This window comes from Amblyomma mixtum, chromosome 5 (genome assembly GCF_055824585.1).
Source record: "Amblyomma mixtum isolate Tamu chromosome 5, ASM5582458v1, whole genome shotgun sequence".
In the NCBI taxonomy this organism is placed as follows: domain Eukaryota; kingdom Metazoa; phylum Arthropoda; class Arachnida; order Ixodida; family Ixodidae; genus Amblyomma; species Amblyomma mixtum.
The window spans coordinates 96,258,101-96,276,420 of record NC_143016.1 but is presented as its reverse complement, the minus strand read 5'-3'; the positions used below and the strand labels follow the sequence as shown (position 1 = coordinate 96,276,420).

Sequence of the window (18,320 nt, the reverse complement as noted above, 5' to 3'; positions counted from 1 at the left end):
GCGCGGTTTAACCGCGGTATCAGTGCAGAAATATCTACGTCGGGTGACTCGGAAAAAAAAAATAAACTCTTTGCGGTCGGAAATCTGATTGTGCATTTTTGTTGGCTATTCTCGCGATGGCAGTACACCGCTGATGACGAGACAAGTACGCGCCAGCAACAGCGCTTAAAAAATACGAAAATTTAACAGCGTCCCTCAAAGCAAAAATTCACTAGTGAATGCACATTTTAGAACATAAGTGTAGTGTATGTAGGGTAAAGGCATTAATCTTCTTTCTCGGTTCGTACATTGCTCATGCCTTTCCTTCTTTTTCTCGTTCGATTCAAGAGAACAAAAAAAATTGTCACGTTCACCTCCTCTTCGTTCGCCACCAATGAGCTAAGCGCGATCTTGTTTGAATAAATGCTGCTTAAACACTGGTAGCGACGGCTACTTGATGTAAGAAGGCGTCGATATTTTTAAATATACATTATTCGGGAAAGGCAGCCATTGGCCTGTACGCTTTTATTTTTTAAAATATTACCTGACTGAACTGTGTTCACGCCTAAAGTTGGTCATTAAACTTTGTTTTCATTTCTTACGGACTCCAGCCATCAACGGCATAGCTGGCTCTATACGCACTGAGTGGAAAGCTTGAAATTTATTCCCTTTCATGAAGTGATCGACGACTTTTCGTAGAAGGGAATGAGCCAGCAGAAAATGCACGACAATGCAGAAAAAAAAGCGTGATGTGCATTTACGCGTTAACTCAGCCCATGCCCTCAAGTCCTGAAACTTTTCTTCAAATATACAGAAAATTTTTAAAAAGCGGCGTCCTTTGAAGGCGGAATACAGCACTAGCCAAAGACAGGCCGAGTCATTATACCGTGGAGGGCATCATTATCGCGGAGAGCTTGAATGATCATTCGGGCTCTTTCCAAGAGTCGACGATTCGGGAAGAATGCGAAGAAAAGAAGATAGAACAGCAAGAACGGGTTCAAACGGGTTCACTTATGAAAAAATAGAAGAAGCAGGGTTTATATCAGGCTGTCATCCCGACCTCATTAAACCGCGCGCACAGAAACATAGTTGAAAAAAGACGACAGCCTACTGACTTTTTTTTTTGTGTGGGCGCTGGATAGTGGAAACAACAAAGCTTATAAATCGCGGAAGCATGACTCTGATTACGGAGAATTGTCGCGCGGCGGCTTCTCTCTGTAAACACAGTCGCCCGGTCGCTGTTTGCCGAATCCAGCCAGCACAGCCAGTGGAAACAGCACCTCGTAACGACAGACCGCGAGGACTTCGTGACTCTGGATGACAACACCATTTTAGGGGCAACTTTCAATGCAACGCTTAATTAGCTGCTAAGGTAGAGTTTATTTTGCCCGGTAATACTAGAAATACCGTAGAAGGACTTTGATATAAATTTCCGCAGCGTGTGACATTTCAGATGGCTGCTGATGAGTAACATAAAAATTTTGATACGCGTTTTTTTTTTTTTTGCCACATTGCTCAGCGTGCGAAAAACGCGCATACTTGGCGGTAATGCCGAGTCTTTCATTTGCCCAAAACACATTTTAGTCAAATGATGCCTGAAATGAGGGATATGGCGAGTAGTGTCTCTCACGGAAGTGGAAGTGTCTCCCTTAACTCAAGGTTTTCATTTTTAATTCTGCAGGTCCTCGCTATTCTTTTAGTTGGTCAAGTCGTAAAGGGTCTTATCCAGGCCCCCTGCGTAGCCAATATACCAGGGTGCTAGTGGCGATGTGCGCCATTTGTAGATCGCTCTGAAAATAACCTTTGTCTGGAGGCGCCCTTATTTTTGTACATATTCCTTATAGCATTGGAAAAAAATATGGTGGCTATATAAAAATTTAAGGGACTTTAGTTCTACGCTTGTTAGTGCATTTATCTTTTCGTCCCTGGAAATTGACCGTCCGGTTTACAGTTTGTTCCGCAGCATTTAGCTAAAAAATAGCGGCAGCATTCTTATTGACAATTTCCCCCAAACTATAAATCAGAAAGCAGTAATCTATCCTCTAGCAGACTTTTTCCTTTTATAGAAAGAAGTGCGCCAGAAGACAGGTTATTCCTTTTTTACTCCCATAAGGGCGTATTCTTGTTTAGAGTCTAGGAGTACGATACCCTATAAGTAGGACTCTGTTTGCATTTGGCAAGCTCTCCAGTTTACCGGTGTGATTTCCCAGAAACCTAACGGAGCCTTGCGCCGCTTCGATCGCACGGACCGCAAACATATATACAAAGCTTTCGCAGCCACAGTGAATGCAGCCCCTTTCTTTCTAGTTCCTCTTCATAGGCTTCACTAACGCTGTACCCAAATGTAGTTGGATCCAGGCAGATTATCTTCGCTATTCGGTGTGGCTTTGTCGGGCCGGCTCACTACTGCACCTTAGCGCTATAGGTGTCGTCCTTGTCTGTTCCTTCTGGTCGAAGCCTACAAGAAAGCGATTAAAGCGTGTTTGCCTATTGGTTACATCCCTCTTCTGATACTTTTCCCGGAGGAACTGAAGAGTGCTTTCAGCGAGAAAATTACCTTGAAAATTCATTTGTCATTACCGCTCCAAGGTGTTTATTTTTTGAAAGCTTGTTTTCGTATGCGCAAATTTACGAGATATGCGCACCCATCTGGACAAATAGCATGTTAATGTGTGATCTTAACGAGCCGCAAAGTTATACATGAAATTCGTACATCCTTGGTCAAAAGTCTTCATGCCATACGACAGAAGCCAACAGCCACAGAAACCAAGGGGCATAGGGGATTTTTTTTTATTATTTAATGCATTTATTTTGTGGTGTTGATCAATTTAGAATATTTCTGAATATGTTATCGCTTAAATCTAATTGATAGAAAAGCAGAAGAAAAAACAACCACATGCCGCCGGTGGGATTCGAACCCACGACCTCCGAATTACGCGTCCGGTGCTCTACCTCTGAGCTACGGCGACGGCTGTCAAACCTTCTGCTTTCGCGGGTATTTATGTTTACAAGTAACCTAACATTGAGAGTGTTCACCAGCACCACCCACGTTCTTAAGCGGAGGACGTAGAACGTCCTGAGTTACCGCAGATGTGACGTAGAACGTCATCGAACTGAGAGGGTGGAAGCTGCGTGAGAACCCTCTTATGCTTCCTATGGCGTCAAGGCTGCCAGAACCGAGGCCCTCGCTAAGCAATTAAGCAAATAAGGGAAGGGGAATGAGGGGCTCGTTATAAATATGACAGAAGCCAACAGCCACAGAAACCAAGGGGCATAGGAGATTTTTTTTATTAATTAATATATTTATTTTGTGGTGTTGATCAATTTAGAATATTTCTGAATATGTTATCGCTTAAATCTAATTGATAGAAAAGCGGAAGAAAAAACAACCACATGCCGCTGGTGGGATCCGAACCCACGACCTCCGAATTACGCGTCCGGTGCTCTACCTCTGAGCTGTCCACGGTTTGCTGTCCAGCCCTGTGCGTATTAGGTTGCTTACAGCACCAGAGAAGGTCTAAACATTTGAAAGATGAGTATAACCGTCACCCTCACCTTTCAAATCATTTTGGTCTTTTAGGATAGTGTAGGTGTCCCACTGCAGGGCTCAGTAGAAAACAACGTGATCGGGATACTTTTCATCAAAGTTGCACGTTTGCTCCATGTTCGTTTGAGGTTTGAACACTTCCTTTAAGCGAAATGCCATGCTGTCGTCATGGTGCGCCATCTCCGCTCTGCGTTTACCGCGGAAACTAATTCGACTCACTCGGTCCAGTCGGGAAGCAATTGCACCCCTTCGATCCGCAACGTTTCTTTTTTTCTTCCTTTTCTTTGTCGACTCACCGCAACCTACGACAGCTGCAGCGCAGCAGCTCGCCGGCATACAAATGCATCATGTCTTGTTCACTGCTCCGCCCTTCAAGCAGCGACCTCCAGCGGTCGTCAAACTGGGGCCGCTGACGTCGCTGCGGAGGCGTTGAGGCGTACGCGGCTTTTAATTAGCCTTTCGCGGTAATGAGACACGGGATCTCACTACCAGAAATTAAAGTCGATCTATCTGCCCTAATCTAAATGGCGCTCCCGGCCGCGTTATCTGACGCGGCCACTTTAGTCCGCCAAGCGGAGGGTGGGAGCCGCTATCAACTCGGTCGACCAAGTCCCCTATTAATCTCCATCGCCTCCTCTCGTGAGCTGCCCGGTCGGCCGTTTTCTCCCCTTCTTTATTTCGTGTTTCTTTCAGCGCTATTTGTCTCTTCTTTCTTTAGGCGCGCAGCTTTCTCGGCCCCTCTACTCCGTTTGGGGTTAAGCACAGCTATGCGGCGCATCCTTTTCTTTACTTTATTTTTTACCGTCATCTTTTCTTCGGCAGCTACTGTCCTCGGCATTAGGACGGATAATGACCGGGCTACACAGTTGTCGTTATATGGACGGCTCGCCATTATGCCACGAGTGTTCGAATTTGCGGGACGCATTAGGGAACTGCCGTCCTTCCTTCTTTCCTTCTTTACTTCCTTGTTCTTGTTTCCTGGTTCCGCTTCCCTACTTCCGAGTGTACCCGTGAACTCTCCACTTCACCCTTTCCTTCGCATCCCTTTCTATCTGAGTCTTCATTCTCTAGCCGCGGCCTGTTAGAGCTCAGCTTTGCGCCCATTCCGGGTATTCCTCTGGCTTGTATCGCAGTCTTCCAGTGGTCCTTCTGTCCTTGAGTCTCTTTCTTTCTCACTGTCTTGCCCTGCGCCTCCTTCCTTCGTTCGTTTCAGCGTTTAGCATCCGCCTTACAGCCAATCTTCTTGGGCATCCTTTCCCATTTTTTTCTTTACGTTTTCTTCTTGTTGCCTTCTTTCGTTTGGCGTTCTTTTTGTCCCAGTCGTTATTCAGTTCGCCGTCGTATGTTCGCGTCCATTTAGAGTGACTCTTCGTGTGCAGTGACCGGGTACAACGAGCGCAGCGCATCGCTCTCTGTGGGCGTTTTGGGGAGAAAGGGCGCGTAAGGACGACGGGAAGGTCTTCGCTTCTGACGCCGGGGCGGAAGGGGAGTCGCTGCCGGGAAGAATTACGAAAGGAGGGAAGAGGAAAGCGAGGAGGAAAAAGAAAGAGAGAGGGAGGGAAAGCGAGCGGCGACGGGTCCCAATTCCGCCCCTGGCGTGTCGCTGGGCTCTTCGAATCCGCGAGCAGTGGGGTCCCGACGGATTCGCTCTGCTGATCCCTAATTCGGACCGTTCCGACCACGGGTCACGCCGCTCCGAGCGCGCCGTGCGACTCGCCGGGCATCCTCTTTTCCTAGTTTTGGTTTTCTTCCCTGCAGGCCGTCTGCTGGACCTCATTGTCGCTTCAACTTCCTTTACTCGTCCACGCTTGCGTCGGGTTAGAGTACAGAGCTGGGAATGTAGGCTATTCCAAAAAACAGACAGTGGCCCATCGGCCGCAGACCGCAAAAGCAGGCGCGTGTATTAGGCACCTGGGTCTTCCTACAGCCTCTTCCATACACCCAACGCCTCTGGCATTAGCAGGGGCAAAAGTTTATTTCACAAAGAAGTGGATCACTGTGATCATAAAGGCTGTGAACAGAGCCGCGCACAGCCCGTTTCTCGTGGCCGAGTTTTCGCAGTGATAGCTGCAGGAGAGATGCAGGATGTTTCACCTAAGACTTTACACAATTTAAAAAATAAGCTTTTCGGTTTTGAAGAGCGAATTTTCCAGCATAACATTGTCTGCGGTGTAGTACATCGGAATGCAGCTAAGACGTGCTAATTAGCAGGGTGGTTAACTAATATTGAGAAGTTAACTTAACTATTACAGTTAGGCTCCTCATTTATCGAGAGGCGTGTAGCCCACCGCAAGTTATGTCCATATCAGTTTTTAGAGTTTCGAAAATGCGTTTACCCTCGGCGCTCTGCCCCAACAAATTTTGATTATTTCGACGAGTTACGTGCACTGGATTGGCTGCTTTGCCTGCAAGCTTCTCGAAAGTATTTTAGCGCGGTGTGGTCATGATATGTCTGACCACAGCGCTGAGGGTAACCGCGTTTTCGAAATTATAAAAACTGCTATGTATATTACTTATGGTGGGCTATACATTCTCTGTAATTAAGGAGCCTAATGTGAGTTAAACAGCCCGGTAATTAGCACATCTTAGCTGTATTCTGGTGTACTACACCACTGACAATGCTGTACCGAGAAAAGCGCTCGTCTAACTCAAAAAACCCATTTTTAAAAACTGTGTAAAATCTTAGGTGAAGCAGCGTGTACAATCCTGTGCATAGATTGTCGTTGCCGACGAAGAGTGATGGAACGGGGAGTCCTTGCGTTCATCTGCTGGCAGAAGAGAATGTCACAAGGGGGCTATATACTGGACGCTCTAACCCGGTAGAAAGAATGTAGGAAGGCGAGAGCAGCAACATTTGTTACCATTTTTCAACCCAGAGGGTACCAGAGTGTGCAAAAGCCTTTTCTTTATCTGTTTTTTAATGTAGGTTTACTGGGGTGTCGTTACACTCTTTCTAAATGGTTCAGGATGAGGAAGGGGAGGAGGGACAAGGATTTAATGTTAAGCGAGAGCTAAGCCTTCTCAAAATGAGTTGCTGATTCTGTGCGGAACCGCTAAAGATGTGCTGGGACCGAGTTAAGCTCCAGGAGGAACGCTGAGAGCATGAAGAGTAAGGAGATGATATGGCAGCTTCACATGTACATCAACTGCTTGGAGCTGTGTGCACATGTTTCGTGTAATTTGTAGTTTGACGATTGATGAGATGTACAACCTTGCATTCTAGTTCGAGCTAATCCGTAGGGGATAAAACGCTGTCCCCCTGTTGCGGCTGTATCGCTGAGCTCGGTCACTCAGCTAAGTGGTAGATGACAGCGAAATAGGGTAGATGGAAATGAGCTTTTATAATGTATACAAACATTCTTCTTGCTCTTGCTTGAAATTAATATCAATAATAATATTATTAATGCTATTAATATCAATTAATACCGATATATACTAAGTATATGTTTCTAAAGAAGAAACTTAGACTTCGTCTTTGTTTTGAATTGTAGATAAATGTTTCTACTACTACTAGCCCTGACCCCAGAGTTGCCTGACACGTCACCTTTGTAAAAAGATCCTGATAAGCTGCACAGCGCTGCCTCACTGCATTCTTGGCACCGTACCAATGTGAAGTGCATTCTTCCTGTCTGATGATTCGAGTGTGATCGCATCTAACCACGAAGATAGGTGAACGGGAATATTACTGCATGTTTTATCTTATTCGATCCAGATTTTACCCGGACGACGTTCATAGCGTCCTGAACACTGCCCTTCAGACTGGTTTCCAGGCCACACGAATACATTGTGCAGGCATATTTGTGATTAATAGTTGATTAACTTCCTACTTTGTTCCGAGCAGCCTTAGTATTGAATATAATGAAACACGTGTGCATTCGGTTAACATCCTTCGCCATTCCGCTTCGTTATTTCTTTCTTCGCCGGGCTATCAAAGAAAAAAAAAAACCGTCGTCATTGTCGGATAAAGAGTGGAGAGAACTTCCATGAAGAGGCCCACGAGAAGGCGTCGCAGATTGTCCCACAGCCACGCGCGTGGCCTAAGGGAGAATGCAACAACAAAACAGGCAGCGCCTCACGCGGCGCTCGGCGGCGACAGGGAGAAAGAAGCGGCGCGTGTCTCGGCGCAATGTCATCGCTGCTGGGAGCGCGCGCGGCGCGGTCACGCTGCCGTGCGTCGTTGCTATTTGTCCTGTGCGCCTAATTCATGCGCCATTCATATTGCATGAACCCACGTAGGAGCCCCGGACACGATCGATGCGACCGTCGTCCGAGCAGCGGTCACGCTCCATTCCGCCGCCGATGCACCCCCGTTCTTCTATTCTGCGGTAGGCCTGGATTGTGTACCGACCCAGTGTTATTCGTTTTGCCCGCGCTAGCAGCATCTGCGCGCACGTTGATGCTCGGGCTAATTTGTATTCTAGTGGTGGTTCGAGTGGTATATGTACTCTTACGATTAAATCGGCGCTGGCCGGTTCGAGAGGTTTCTTCCTAACTATAGCGTAGGTGTAATACATTGTGGAGGCAGCTTACGTGGTTCATAGTAGCTTTTTTCAAGAGCCATTGCGCATAGCACCAAAGGAATCCTTAATTGTAGCGACATTTCATTTTCTATCCGATGCCATACTCATAACACTTTACCGGTGTTATGAGTTCTCTTTCAGCGGTAGAATGCGATCGAACATTCGCGTGCCAGTTATTATACCTTGATGAGTTCTCAATTGGTCTGTATGTCACCACTGACGTCTTTATTATACGCAGCACGAGTAATTGCGAAACCATATACACTCCGCCCTCAGTTTCCTACCACGCTTAACTAACGCAGTCCCCCGGCGTCGAAAACTGTATGGAACTTCAGTTCCGAAGCATTTTTAACTCCTACTCTGCTTGGGGACCACTGAACGGTAAAGTCTGCGCATCTGCGTGATTCGCCAACTCAATATTCCTGTCAGATTCAGACCGCGCGCTTTGGCTACGTGCGATTTGAAAACTAGTGCGCACCTCGCATTCCGCACAAGTGTGCCGTAAATATTTGCGTCGCTTACAGTTGTTGGCACCGGCACGTGTAGATATTGTTCAGAGTTCGCGGGAGGTTTTGTAGAACTTGGTGGAAGCGCGCCCACTCCGTAGTTCTATATAAATACCTCTGTGCGACGGCACAACCGGTGGGCTAGAATAGGCCTACAAAACTGCCGCGGGGTCGCCCAGCGGCCACAGTGTATTGTTCGCGCAAACAAATAGGCTGGGCTTTCAGCATCTGTTGAAAAAAAAAAAAATGCTCCTCTGGAATCTCACACGTGTACAGCTTTATCCTGTCACCCCAACCTCGCGACCTCTAGTTGTCTTAAATTTACTTCTAGATGATCGCCTATAGTTCGGGTAACTGTTCGCTACCATTTTTCATCTCACGCATTCACTGTACAAAGGTCCCGCAGCTGTTTCCGAGTAGGAGAACTAACACACCGTCCGCTATTATTTCCTCATCGACCTATTTTCGCACCGACCTTAATCATTCAAAAGTTTTGGAGAGTCGAATTTAAATACGTGTGCATGTCAGTTCGCTCATTAATGAAGTGCCTGCTGAATTTTTTTCCACACAACCCAACTAATGGCTTTTGATAAGGTGGACTAGCTTATGATAGCGTTATTCAGGCCTACTTTCGAACAACTACATCACTATTGAGTGGTTAATTAAAATAAAAAGTATAACTCGGGAAAAGTGTAGCGAAAACATTGACAGATAAGAACGATACGATTGGCGTGCGAAAAATATCCAGGGCATGTTTACGTCAATAGTCAAGGCGCAGAAGACAAATGTGTGCTATCTGTAGCTTGCCATGAACTGAGAACGTTGTCTTCCTCCAAGGTGTATTTGGTTTAATGATTCCTTTTGGGGGCAGGTATAAACCATACGGCCATAATGCGAGCATATTGAGTGTGCTCAGTCATACGAACCCACAATGTTTATGTAAACCTTGAGTCAAACCGCCTGACACTTTACCAGTTCATGTGAGAGAGTATCTTGTTTATGCCTACCCGTTAAAACTGTTCTAAAATTCAAAGTCAGAACGCGCGTTACATTTTCTCCGACCCAAATATTCGTATAGAGACAGACAGTCTTGTATCACTGGGAATTGGTGTATCTGTGCCTGAATAATAAGTATTACAGTTCTCTATATCATTGTTCATATCCATTCAATTTCTTTATTCTTGTAAACGCTTGATTTATGAAGTTCTTATGTTCTTGCCATGCGTCTGTTCCTATTTTTTGTCGTCGTGTGACCATTATTTTTGTATTTTCATGTTTGTTGTGGAGCGCTGGGTTAAAACAAACCCCACTGTTGTTTGACTTCGCAATAATGCTCATTATGTTTCATCGTTAAGGTGCCTTATTTCGATGTTTTATGCTGCGAAATTTGCTTTCTTGAGTTTTTTTATTCTCTCCCGATGTGGAGCACGTGAATACCATTGCTTTCCTGGATTTGTTTACAGGAAATTTATTGATCACGGACAGATCTATTGAGTGATTGAACGAGTGATTGAATGATTGAGTGGCTGAACGATTGGTGAGAATTACTATCACTTGAAAGCACAGCGCGTTTTCCTTTTCTATTAACAATGACTTGACAAATGTTTCAAACTACATGCTACGAGATACCGATGTCTTCCTAGGTCAGTTAGGTTTTTTTTTTTTTTTACCATTCTCGAACGCACACTCTATCTATATCGTGATCCGCTATGCTAGATCGTTCTTCCCGCACGCTTTTCTGCAGGCTAACTACTTTTATTCTACTTGAGCCTCTTGAATTTGCTCATGTGCTGGCTGGGGACGTCCCCGTGAGCGTACACGGACCACCAGCGGAAAGGACGCGTTCACAAGCAGGAAAAGTACACAGTACAATGCTCCAGCGTTGTCGTGTGTGTGTCCTGTGTGACAACGCTTCACAAGGAGGAGAAGTACACAGGACAACGCTCCAGCATTGTCCCGTGTACTCATCGTGCTTGTGAACGCATCCCTTCCGCTGGTTTTTCACTTTTCATGTACCAACTGGTCCAAAAAGCTACGCTTCTCCAATACCGTTAGCGTACAAACGCGACTAACTGAAACGCCTCACACCGTTTCGTGGGCTCAATGAGTAACATGGTACCTTATTACCGCTTATTAAAATTCCGTTTCAAACAAGTTCAGTGTCATCTCATTCGCAGCGCTCTATAAAAATTAAAGACAGCTAAAATGGCCGCAAGTACAATGTTTTGTTTCACTAACACAAAACCCTCCCAGCAATCTCTAGATCAATAATTCTAATGAAGTCGGCTTTCCTTCGTACTTTGGCTGCTATCTCTCCGTCTAGTCGTGTCATGGAATGGCTGGTCACAAGAGCTATTAAAAGGGAGAAATATAAGAGGAGCTCCCTGAACTAAACAACTAAAATAAGCGTATACAAACACCGCTATGGTAGCCGGAACTGTCGCGCTTGGACGCGTTGTCCGGCGATGAACTTCGTGCCAAGCGTCAGCCTCGTCTCGAGATTGGCCGAGATTTTGAGAGCTCCAAGCATTGGAGCGAATGAGGTCGTAGGAAAGCGAGAGTGAACGAAGGGAAGGGACAGCGACGAAAGAGCAGAAAACCGACGCCTGAAAGGATAGCTTCCTAGCTGTACGGCGACGACGCTTGATGCTTTACTGCTTCCTGAACAAACCGCTTTCGGCTCTCTCTCTCTCTCTCTCTCTCTCTCTCTCTCTCTCTCTCTCTCTCTCTCTCTCTCTCTCTCTCTCTCTCTCTCGCAAGCTTTATTCTTTTCTCGTGGATTTTCACTTTCCTCTCTCACCTGTGTGTATATCTTCTTTGGGGTTCTTGTTCCGCCCTGCTCGTAGAGTCTTTCTTGCCTATAACCCTGCCAGCCCTGCCGCATGGTATTGAGGGCTTCTTTATACGGCACGACGCCTTCTTCGCGCGCTCTTTTAAGCCGGGGCTCGTCTTCTTTTGAAGACATGCCGTACTAAGCATTTATTCTCCCTCATTGCGGAATTCACACACACAAAAAAAAACAAATACTCTCGTTCGCGCTGCCCTGTATTTCCAGGCGGCCTCTTCCGGCTTCCCGTGTGTTGTCCCATCTTAAGGAACAACAAGAAGCGGCTTTCCTTTGGTGTCTGCAGCAAGAAAAAAAAAGAAAAAGAAAATTCGTCTTGGCGCCTTCGTTTCGAGCTGTCCTTGTTCGTCACCTTTCTTCTTCGAAAGCTAGCGGACGGACTGGAGGAAAGAAGAAAGATAAAAGCAGGGGAAAGTGGGACGCGTGGCTCATCTTCATGTTTTATTTACACTCTGTAGAGATGTGGAATAAAAAGACACTTTCTATTTCTTATTTCCTAGAACAACGCAGCACGTCTTTGTATCTTAGAAAAGAGAATGTTGTGTTGGGTAGAAATGTAAAAAATTAAAACCAGAACCATTGCAGAAACTTGTGCTGTCATCTTTATTGTTTTTTTTTACCGGTTCCTTCGTCTTTTTTAACATTATTCATAGCGAAGGACGGTCTTTGTACGCAGGTTAGCTCTGCTGCAAGAAAGACAAACGAGATCGAGAGAGAGAAAAGAACACAGCAAAGCTTAACGATTCTACAATGTGGAGTCTTATTTTCTCTTTATTGTGGCACTAAGATAAGTTGTAGCAATACAGAGTCCATTTACCAAAACACTTGACCTTCGCTTGCGCTTGCGGACGCGGATTTTTTCATCCATAATCTGTGTACGTCGAACAAAGACGCGAAGAAATTGTTACGCCACCTAAATCAAACGGGTGGCAATTTTTTTCCCTTACATTTTCGATGCCTTCAGCAATTAGAGCAGCAAAGACTAAGCACGTACCTGCGGACGATAAAAGGGTAGCAAAATTATATATTTGCCGCGTTCTCCTTTTGGTTCGTGAATTGAAGGACGCTTGCTTTGAATGGGGGCTCTGTCATATACAGAATTAAAGGTCGTTACTTCATTACTTTGCTGTGTAGTGTTTAGCTCCGCTTCTCTATCAAGAAGTTTGATTTCCAAGAGCTAAATATGGTTCTGAATAAAGACATTGTATGGCACTCCTAATAAAGACGGGCTACTCTTTTCAGCTGTTTTTGTTTTGCTCGTAATAGATCATTTCGAGTTAGTCTAATTTAATTTTTGCGACATCAAAGTCGGCTTGCGACTCTGTTAAGAATCTTAAACTAAAAGCCTCGTTCACTGAGAAACAGTAAACAGGGCGTTAAATTAACTGTCAGTAAAGGTTTTTGTTGTTTGGCTAATGCTAAGGCAGGTAACGTAATGTACTTAATTGCCTCTAACTAACCACATCCGCAGATCTTGTATTTCAGTTACAACTATTCTTCCATCAATATTACTGCACGTCTGTGAATTCTTCACGCTCCAAAAATACCACTTTCATTTAGAGCGATTACGTTTTTTTTTTGTATGGGTATATCTAAGCATATCCTATGTATATCTTCTAAAATTTCCTGTGAAAGTATTTTTTATCGATGGTGCCTTCCCTAAGTTTGGTCCCTTTCCAAAGCAAAAAACAACTAAAGTTAGGGAAATAATACTGCACTGGTCGCCGCACAGCGTTTCAGCATGCAACTGCAAAGTTTTGGTGAGTTGTACTTCCTTTGTAGCGTACTGGCCACACGTCCACTTGCCATAGGGGAGATACACATTTGCAGTTAGGTCTGTAGCGTGGCAACGCTCTATTCTAGCGATGTACACAGGCTTTGTGCAGGTGTTTGTTCTGCCACTTACTGCCTTGCTTAGCTGTTTGAGTTTTTGATGTGGCGTTTTGCGGCTTTCGATGCGTCACTTCCATTGTGCACACACCGCCGGCCTTACTTTTACACGTTCCTCTCTCTGCCCCGGTGTTGGCTTTGTTGCACGCAAATGCATGGTGTAACGAAGCCAGCTTTACGAGTCAGGCGTGCTCGCATGTTTTCAAACAGAACCGCCGCTGGTTTGACGATAGGTAGTGGGGGGATTTTTTCGGTATTTTTAAAATAATGTTTTTCTTATTACATGCGGCCGGTGAGAGTAAACGTATGCAGCCAAGGAGTGCTTTGTTCGCTTTCACTGAGGTCAGCAAAGGTAAGCGGTGCAAAGGTAAGCGCTGCTGAGTCGTCCGACCAACCCGAATGTCGCCCTTCGTAACGTCGCCTTTCACAGCAACTACTATTATCGATCGCCCATTTCCTGTTTGGCCCATGTTTTTAGAAAACTGTCCGATAAAAGTGTGAAACACATTGAACAAAGCGGGTGTTTTGTTGAAAATGAACTGTGTTGTTTTCCACCACAGTGGAATTCAAGGTGGCTCTAATTTTTCATCGACGTTGGTTCCTTGGACACGCAGAAAAGGCCTATTAGAATTATTAGTGGTCAGGCCACTGTGTTCTTTGTAGTTATCTTGGCTAAGAGTACCTTACATTTCAAACTCCGCTAGGTGCGGATCTGTTCTAGCTGAACCAATGTTTGAGCTGTTTCACAGCTTTTTTAAAAACGTTCTCTGTGCTAGCGCGCTTTGTCGTTCAAGCTTAAGTTTGCGCCCCTTTTAGCCTAACGTCTACCAGCATCTCGAATGGCATTTTCATCTCATTTTAGATTCGCGTAGAGCGGCAGCGTGATGTGCAGTGGAGCCGCGTAATGAAACAGTGGCATGCAAAGCGCAGACAGCATCAAGTCCTGGTTGTGTAATTTATTTGTCGTTGTGCTGTTTTTAGATCGGCTTATATTTTAGTTGCGTCCCCCTTCCCTCGACATGCATCGCGACGTGCCTGCGGCCTAGTTTATGGTCTGTCGTGGGAGTCCGTATGCTGCACTGCTTCGTTTGCGATGTCTATACTTGTCTTTGTAGCCGTGACAAAGGCTCGGGAAAACGCCGCAGACATTAACCGTCTGTTTTTTTCAATGAGGCTGTTATTTTACTTTAGTGTGCTTTACCATTTTCACTTGAGGCTAACCGGTCTGATGCACTAAAAATATACCGTGTTTTTATGCTATATTGTTTTTTGAAATGAAGTCAGATTTAGGTGCATCTGCTTCCTCCGGTTAAGCAGGCAGCGATTGCTCTTCTAAAACGTTTGAGGTCAGGGCATTTGTCATGTGTGCCAGCGCGAATGTACTTAAACATACAAGCGCTACAAGCACAAGTAGTTACACGTGCGGCTGTCGCCTCAGAAAGCTTTAGTAAAATGTTTTTGACCTATTTCAGTTTGTTTTGCTGTTAGTCATATGCTTTGGAGCCCGTTATTGTTTTAAACGGCTGTTGGTGGGTACGTAGTGTTCAGAAATTATCGATGACCAAGCAAGCAACGCAGTGGACATTGAATGGTGGCGTTTCTTTTTATATTAAACGTCACCACCACGGCGCAACAACAATTACCGGCAGTAGTCGCAAGGCTGTAATCGCACCAACAGCTACCAAACACCTCCAAATCAACCTCCATGGAAGGTTATATTAAATACTTACAGAAACGTGGAGAAGAATAGCAGGTGTAGGTTGGTGTCATGGTACGTAGTCACCATGACGCCAAATGTCGCTTTCTTCTAAACGTTGAGCATAAAGCAACGAAAGTACCCGTGTGACACATGCGTCATGAAAAAAATTTTCTCCCTCTCAAACTAGGAGTTTTATATAGTGAACAGATTTGTGGCACTTATCTACGAATTCAAAACGAAAAACTTGGGGTTAACTTTATATAATATTGCTTATTTGAAAGAGGGATGCATAAAGGTTTCAAGAAGTCAGATTAAAAGATGGGAAAGTGCCATGTTGCACGTTCGTGCGTGTCTATTGCTTTAAAAGTTATCGTACTTTCGAACCGTAAGCAAGACCACAAAAGCTAGAAAAAAATGAGCGCAAAGCAGGGCAGTGCAGAAATGCACAACGCGAAAAAATCCGAAAGAACTATGATAGCCATGTCCCCTGGTTTCAGAAGCTTCTTGTCCACACGTAGGCCCGCCGTTCGTTGGCGATGGCCGGAGCCGTAGGAGCCGTATCCTCAAAGCCCCACGGTGCGCGCACACGGCGCGGTCGTAAACGACACTGCGCCGCCATAAAAATGTGGGACTCAATTGTGCGCGCTCCCTCGCCGCCTCCGTTCCTCATTCTGTCGAAGTGAGAAAACGGCGTCGTTTCAGTTAAGGCGCTCAGCGCTCCCTGGACTCGCTGCCGCAGTTTCTAGACAGTTCCCTTATACGCTCACCGCTTTCTCATTTTTGCGAACCCAAGAGCTCAGTTTTCCTCGAGATTGCCATTCTTGTTATCTTTTTATTCGTTTCTGTGATCATACGCTTTGCTGACGTTATTCGTTCATATAAACTTATTTGCGCTCCGCTCTTCCATAAACTTGCGTGACATAAGCGCAGTGTTCCCCGCCGGTTAGTTTACATTCGCCTTGCACGTCACCGGCGCTGTGCACCCGTGTATTTTTCCTTCTTGGTTCGTTTGTACTTTATGGTATTGTTTATTCTGTGCTCCCTATCGTTATTGTTGTTCGAACTCCAAAGCGGTGTTCCAGTCGAAAGAGAACATGATACGGAGAGGGCGTGGAAACGGTGCGCCAAACGCCAAAATAGGTGTTGTAGTGGAATGGCTAAAACAAGAAGGTGCAACGATGAAGGCAGCCTTGCATCTATGAGCGGCATAGATCTAAAGCGTGTAATGCCCCTCTCAGCAATGCTCTTTTTTTGCATCATTGTACTGAGTGCCTAGGGCCTGGAAAGCACGAGCTGTAAAACTGGACGACGCTGAAAGCTTTGGCGTCTTGCTGCACATAACAAGAACACATAAAAGAATGCAAATACGTGTGGAGAGCAAGAAGAACTTGATGCGTGCGCAAAGCATGCGCATGGAATGCATGCGTAGAGGCACAAAGACGCGACAACAAGAACACATAAAGGAATGCAAATACGTGCAGAGAGCTAGAAAAACTTGATGCACGCACACAGCATGCGCATGGAATGCATGCGTAGAGGTACAAAGACACACTCATAGCTGCTTTGTTCTTTCGGTGTCTGGGATTCTTCTTGTTTAGCAAAAAAAAAAAAAAGGAAAACGAGACGCAGGTGAGCAGGCGAGCCTTTAATGCGTCTGCCGCCTAGTGATCATCGTTCTACTTCTTTTCCACCGTCCCTGCAAATACGACGTCTCCGTTATTCTGCAGCAAGAGCCGTGTGCTATGACAAGGTTGCGACCGAAGACGCCCTTAGCCCGGTAGAATTCATCTCGGGAGACATTGGGCAGGCATCCTGTGCCTACCATCTTTTGATCGTGCCGGGGGGGGGGGGGGTCTCACTGATGGAAGGCTATCACTTCTTCCTGCAATTAGAGCCGCCTGTCCTTCACGTTGGCGGCCGCTGTCACTTCCTTTGGGTCGAGGACGTCTACTGGGACCTCGCTAAGAGCCGCTATGCCTTACGTTCTGCTTTTCGCGCTGCGGATTGGTCTCTATTTCCACGCCCCTCGCCCGGAAGTTCGGCTATATACAGATTCATCGACGTTGGCTTGATCTCACAGGCTGCAGTCCCTCCGAAACATGTCCATTAAAGGGACGCTGACGACACATCAGAATTGGCCTGTGAAAGTTGTTCGCAGCTTTCGAACAACATAAACTGCAATCCCTAGTGAAAAAAGCTTTAGGATGCAATAACCTCACACGGTTTGTCGAACAAATGTCGTAAAGTTATCCTACAAGGGTCATACAAATGTCATGCATTTTTTGCAAAATAATACTTGTCAAACAAGTGTCATACACATTCCCACGAATTGTATGACATTTGTGTCACGGTTCAGCATGTGCTGAAAAAACAGCTTATAGAAGCTAGGAAGGGGAAAAAATAAAAAAAGAGTATCACCAATGCTTGCCGTCGTGTTCTGGAATTTTGGGAATGCGAACATAAAGGCAGTTAACTCCGGAGTCCGCTAGGGCTAAGCGCTGTGAGGTACAGATTTTGCAAGCGTAAGTCTATTAATTTACTTATCACACCGTCGCGATTCTTTCACACATGCCTTGAAGAAAAACGGAAGCCAAGTACGTGAAAAAAAAGAAAATAAACTGCAATGTTAATAACTATTTGGCCTAACACAAACCGAAACAATAAAAAGAGCGAGACTTTTGCTCTTGACGTATTTATCCTGCAGTGAGGGGTTTGCGTTACCTCTCTACTACATCGTGCCGTTGCATGCTTTCCCTGGGGGGGGGGGGGGGGGGGGGGTGGCAACTTCTCTGAAAAGATCAAACCAGATTTCCCGATACTCTTGAAGTCTTGTTAACTCTCGAGCTCCTCGTGGATCTATGTGCGGAACTAAACTTTTTGAAAAATATGAAATTCGGGAAAGTTTTTCTTCGATTCAGAAATGCCGCCGCTGTGGCTCAGTGGCTATGGTGCTCGGCTGCTGACCCAAAAGACGCGGGTTCGATCCCGGCCGCGGCGGCTAGAATTTCTTTGGAGGAGAAATTCTAGAGGCCCGTGTACTGTGCGATGTCAGTGCACGTTAAAGAACCCCAGGTGGTCGAAATTTCCGGAGCCCTTCACTACGGCGTCTCTCATAGCCTTAGTCGCTTTGGGACGTTAAACCCCACAAAACCAAAAACCAAATCGATTCAGAAATCCGCTTTGAATGGAATAACAAACCAGTATTCTGTGTTATCGCTTCTTTCACGGTTATTTTAGCGTAACCACTTCCGTGTTAAATATAACGTATCGTAACCAGGTCCCTCAAAAATTTTACTCTAGTCTCGCGGTATGCTTTTGGATAAGACAATCAAAG

General features: G+C 45.5%; 1 protein-coding gene and 1 non-coding gene across 3 annotated transcripts in view; one reads left to right on the top strand and one right to left on the bottom strand.

The window, feature by feature from the left end:
• Positions 1-18,320, top strand: part of LOC149343094 (basigin-like) — a 278,232-nt gene that overhangs the window by 196,923 nt on the left and 62,989 nt on the right. The gene's annotated exons all lie outside the window — the stretch shown is intronic.
• On the bottom strand, positions 2,877-2,948 carry TRNAT-CGU (transfer RNA threonine (anticodon CGU)). Its single transcript has one exon. It is a non-coding gene; the product is annotated as a tRNA-Thr (tRNA).